Genomic DNA, 5850 nt, shown 5'->3' with positions numbered 1-5850 from the left:
AAACGAAGAAAAAGCGCAGGTATTGACTGCCTTATTCCAGAAATGTTTATTGAATGCAACGATATACTTGCACCGTTATTGTGTAAACTTTTTAACCATATGTATATTAATTGTAACTACCCAGAAAGCTGAACTAAAGGTGTATTTGTAATTGTCCCAGTTCCTAAAAAAGGAGATCAAAATAATGTGAATAATTATAGAGGAATTACTCTTCCTAGCATTTTTTCTAAGATATTTTCTACACTTTTAAATACACGTCTTCGCAAATGGGCCGAATCAAATGAATTATTGTCCGATTTCCAATTTGGTTTTAGGAAGAACAAAAGCACGGTCGACTGTAAATTTGTTTTAACATTCATAATAGAAAGAGTTATCTCCCATGAGAAGAAAAAACTTTATTGTGCTTTCATAGATTTTCGTAAAGCGTTTGATATGGTTTACAGGAATGATATATGGTTTAAATTGTTACAGTGTTGTGCTTCCTCTAGATTAGTCAAGATGTTACAAAAGATTATACTGAAAATTTTGATACTATAAAGGGAGTTAAGCAAGGCGAACCTTTATCGCCCTTGCTATTCTTATTTTTCATTAATGTTATGCAACATTGTATATATGATAATACCATAGATTCTTTTTGTATTGATGAAATTAGAATGTATTTATTGTTATTTGCAGATGACACTGTTTTAATGTCGTATTCTAGAGATGGTCTTCAGAATATTTTAAATAACTTACATGCATGTTGTACAGATTGGGGGATAAGTGTTAATATAGATAAAACAGTTGTTATGGTTTTAATAAAGGTCAACAGACCAGAAAATATACATTTATTCTATGATAATTGTTAATTGTAAACTTAATATTGTCACAAAATTTACATATCTTGGAGTTACATTATCTTCCAATGGTTGCTTTTTACAGGCTCAAAAATCTTTATCACAACAGGCAATGAAAGCCCTGTTTTCTCTTGCTTCATTATTTGATATTGTATCGTTGACTGTATCGGAAAAAATTAAGTTGTTTGATTCCATGATTGCTTCTATTACGAACTATGGGTGTGAAATATGGGGGTTTCATAAGGCCCCGGATATAGAACGGCTGCATATGAAATTCATGAAACAAATATTGCAAGTAAGACAACAAACACCCAATGCTACAATATACGGGGAATTAGGTAGATTCCCTACGATTGTTATACGTAAGATAAGAATTGTCCAATGCTCTCAAGATTTTGAGAAAAAAAATTAATTATTTAAAATCTATTTATGTGACTTAAATTTTTCTGTTTGCATCACAGGCAAATCGGATAAAGGATATAATCAGGTAATCTCGATTTCATGTTATATAATTTCTTTTGTTTTTAAAATGAACTATTTCAACAGCAAATAAGTTGACTTTTCATTTGCTAATAGATATATTTCCACATCTTCTTTTAAAAAATGATCTCAGTGTCAGGTCCGTGATCGCAAATTCTTAAACAAGTATCTTTCCCATGCCTTTTATGGCATTCTTCGCCACAAAGCTATAAATTCATCTTTTCTATATTTGTTGAAAGCTATTCTATATAATTTTCTACCGTTTACCTTGAACTAGTTAACTCGGAATTGTCTATGAACTTCTATTATATTTCTATGTAGGGCGAAGTATTTTTTGCCCTACGCAGATTGCGCATGCGCGAGAAAATTCTAATTCCGGTCGATTTTTATAGTAACGGACCGCTTCGTAAAAAAGGTCTATATGTAGCAAAAATAGTGAAATATTGCTTTTATAAGGAGATCATTTTATTACAAAAAAGACACTGATATAGTTCTTTAATTGTTAATTTAAACATTTTGATATAATGTTACTTGATGTTAAAGCTTATTTTAACATTTGCTTTGATTTTAATATGTACATTTTAAAGATTTATATCTTTTAAATTGTTATTGATGTCAGACGGAACTTTGACATTTAAAGTGGAGGTAATAATACATCCCGTATTTTTTGTTATTGTTTTTTATTCTTTGTAAATGTGGTATAGACACTGCCATCGCATAATTTTAAGGAAAACCATTTGTATCCTTACGTTTGCTTTAATCTGAACTAATACTGTCTTAACAGTATTGTTTCATCTTCAGTAATTACATATTTTTACGATATATCTATATTTGTTAATAAATGTAACTTGATATCATACCTCTGTAAAGAATTCGTGCAGAAAGTCCTTGTAATATTTCACGTTAGAATAACAGCTTAGTTTTATCCTTTCTGGAACGATACATATTTCAGTACGTGGGTCGATATTATCAAATCCAATTGAACAACGCCCCAGTGATTTCCCGCCGTTGTATCTGATACAAGCTTCCTCTATGCCCTCCATGTTATATACCCTTTCACATGAATTTATAGCATCTATTTCAAGGCCTGAAAAAATAATTATAAAACTGAAATCCATTGGACCGTTCCGGTTTTTCGTAGCGGAACATTTAGCCACACCTTTTCCATTCATTGCTAGGTCAACTGCTCACAAACAGTATCACAAACATAAGCACGTGTTCTTTTGTGCAAACCAGGATAACAAGTTAGCCAATTTACATAAAACTGTAAACACCGGAAAGGTCCATATAAATTAACCATACCTCCTTCTTATTTTTGCCATGTCTAGAAGGCATTTTGATCGAAGTGTTAATTTATGTGTCGTCTGGATGACTTAGACTGGATAGAAGCAAATTACCCTTATGTAATAACTCAGGCGAAACGAACATTAAAAAGAAAAAAGGCAGGCAAGCGTCCTAGAATTATCGTTGATTAGATATTCGACGTTGCTATATTATATTTTCACTGTTATTTGATATAATAATAAACTAATACAACATAGAACAACTCTCTCAAAACGTCAAAAAAAGAAGACAAAACTGAAAATATAAGACTCCCTGGAAACATATTTTATACTTTTATTTTATAATTAAGTCACTTTTTGCTTTTTTTACCGAAACTGACTAGCCATGTGTAAAAAGAGCTGAACTGTTCTAAATGACTGTTTAATGAATAACACTAATCAAACATATATCTTACATGATTCTGCGAGCTTCGTGGTCAAGAATTGTATCAAAACTATTGTCAATATCCCCGGCATCCTGCAGATAGTCATTAACAAGATCGTCTACAGATGACAACGTATAACAGGGCTCCATCATGTTGCTTAATATTCATTTTCTCTATTAGTAGACAGTTTTTCTAAAACAATAAGATCTTATTAGTTTTGCATAGTTTGTAATTAATTAAAGAATTGTTTATATAGTTATATTGCCTCAGTGTGCGCATACCACGTAACTTTGATGTCTTCTTTTGATAATAGGAGGGATCCCGAATTTAGTCACAGTTTATTCAGTATACATAATAGTCTATTAAAAGTACATCAAAAGAAAGTGGAATCTTTCCGATGTATATCTCATAACAATCGACACTCAAATGAAATCTTTAAACTCAGTAAGTTTTTATTTGTTTATCAAGTATGACCAAATAAATATTACATACGGCAATGACTTATTATATATAAGGGAGTAACGGTTCTAAAAAGATCTATCAATCTGTGATGTTTTAAGTAAATATTTTAATGTTATGCTTTGGGCAACAATGGGTACGAAAAACTTACAGCTCCAAAATAAAATGATATAAAAAAGCAAGGAATTGTGTTCTCTTAAGTTTTACAATAAAATGTGTTGTTATACCTGGAATAAAAGTGGTATACAATTACAAAGGGCAATTATTCCAGAACTATGCAAACGAGAAATTTGTGATACCTAAACACTTCAATATTGCTTAACGATCACCTTTTTCCAGATCCTAATAATGTATAATGTTTTATACCTTTTGAGTTATGCACGGACAAATGTGAAATATTCAATGACAAGAGGCAATAGGCCCCTAACTACAATATTTTGCCTGAATATTTTAGACTGTCCATACTGGTACAGTATGTAAAGTTTCAAGTTGATACTTCAAAAGTGCGTGAGTTTAGGGAAGGGCGGGAGATGGGGGCTTTTAAAAGATATTGCATACAGTTGAGTACCATAAAATATTGAATACAGTACCGAATAGTGCTGGAGGAAAATGATAAAGTGCCGGAAAACCTGCTAGGGCCGGAAACTGCTAGGAAACCAGTAGAATTTTTTAAGTTTATTGGTAGATCTAAATCAGTAAAAAAAAACCGAGTAAATAGATCATCTATTAGATCTAAAACTACAGTAAGGTGGAGCTAGAACGTTTTATGTTTTGTTAAAATTCTTTTACAATGTTCTTAAGTTTTAAGTTACACATAACTTCCTCACCTGCAAGCAAACTGTACTGTACTGTACTGCACTGCAGTTCCATGTTCTGTATTTTTTGAAAATTATGTCGTCATGATTTTTGACAACTAAATAGCCAGCTACAGCAGTAGCCTTCTCGTCCGACTGTTTTATTTTCTTTGTTTAAGTTAAGAATTATCGAAATAATATACTGTATGTGTTTTTCACATAACATTGTTTATTATGTACAATAGATTATATATTGTAAAACACTCACCTTCATCGGTAGGTCATTCTTCAGCTAAAAACATAACAAACACAAACACGTGACGTCATTAGATAGTGTGTACAGATGGTGCCCAAAGGTTTTAAACAAATACTTTACACAATAAGCAATGTTTTCAGTTAACTTGGTCATAACAAAATTGTTCATTAAAAGCAATGTTGTAAAACGATTTAGGAAATGCATTTCTGGTACTGTTGTCATTTTGCAAGTACTTGAGTCACTCTGTTTTGTAACCCAGTACTGGTACTGACATAAGATCTATGCATGGATCCCTGTATGACCGTAATCTGTTCAATTTGAATTATCAGATTAGTGGGTAACAATAATAATTTCACCACATACTTTTTCCTAAGAACACATTTCCATGTTTGTGGTTAAATCTATTGTTATTCAAATAAAAGGTCAGAGAAGAGATCTCAAAAAGTTTTACCGGCCAGTATTTTTGTTTTCATAAAATGACACCATAGTTTCTGGAAGAGGAAGTGTTAATCTTGTTTAATCCAGATCTATTTTTTTTTATCTTAAACTGTCAATATAATATGATATCGTTTGACAGTGCGTGTGTTTTGCAAAATATGTTGAATATATAAAAGTACTGGTATAATTATTCCAAAAATGAAAGAATTGATACTTGAACAGTAGATCTACTGAGCCAAAAAAATCAAGTACGAGATAGTTCATACCGCAACCGCCACGTTAATTTTGTGTAAAACAAGACTAGAGGTTTAAAGCAAACTTTTTACTCTACCTTAATGTTATGATGTTTCATATTTGTACCAATAATTATAACAATTAAATGCCTTGTTAAAAGAGTTATCTGTTTACAGTTATTGTTAAAGAATTGACAAGAAACAATCTTTCTACTACTTAACATTAAACCTAGGGGTCCATAAGCAATCTTAAGCTAGGCCTCTTCATAATCTTGCTACATACCAGTCTGATTACACTATCGCTTTCCTGGAAACCATTTTTATATTTTTAGGCACAGTGACCTTGACTACAGGAGGTCAAATGCAATGTCTATCTGTAAGCATCTGTCGTATGTGAAGTCTAAAATTATATAAAATGATTTTAGTTCGATTGTGTTGGAAGCTATAAGCTAATAGAAAGTAGAAACACTTTTGAATGTGCCAGGCTGCCTGTAATAAGAAACAAATGTAAAGTTTCTTGCTCATGGAATCAACGGCTGCCCCTGACATGGTTTGAACCTAAGTGACAAGCATTTTTTCCTATGTGTAACTTAATAATTTAATATTGGTCGTATGTGAAACATATCCCCCTCGTATGTGGAACCTT

General features: G+C 31.7%; 1 long non-coding RNA gene across 2 annotated transcripts; it reads right to left on the bottom strand.

Annotated features, from left to right (window-relative positions):
• Nucleotides 1-2175: 2175 nt before the first annotated feature.
• LOC132720257 (uncharacterized) lies at nucleotides 2176-4664 on the bottom strand. 2 transcript variants are annotated; one of them, XR_009624318.1, is made up of 3 exons: nucleotides 4546-4664; nucleotides 3055-3216; nucleotides 2176-2403 (listed from the first exon to the last, which is right to left on the bottom strand). It is a non-coding gene; the product is annotated as an uncharacterized LOC132720257 (long non-coding RNA). The 2 variants fall into 2 exon arrangements; XR_009624319.1 differs by lacking the exon at nucleotides 4546-4664 and adding an exon at nucleotides 4311-4331.
• Between the last annotated feature and the right edge of the window lie 1186 nt (nucleotides 4665-5850).

This window comes from Ruditapes philippinarum, unplaced genomic scaffold (genome assembly GCF_026571515.1).
Source record: "Ruditapes philippinarum isolate M1 unplaced genomic scaffold, ASM2657151v2 ctg5461_1_1_1_1, whole genome shotgun sequence".
In the NCBI taxonomy this organism is placed as follows: domain Eukaryota; kingdom Metazoa; phylum Mollusca; class Bivalvia; order Venerida; family Veneridae; genus Ruditapes; species Ruditapes philippinarum.
Note: the sequence above shows the minus strand (reverse complement) of the source record. Positions and strands in the feature narration are given on the sequence as shown.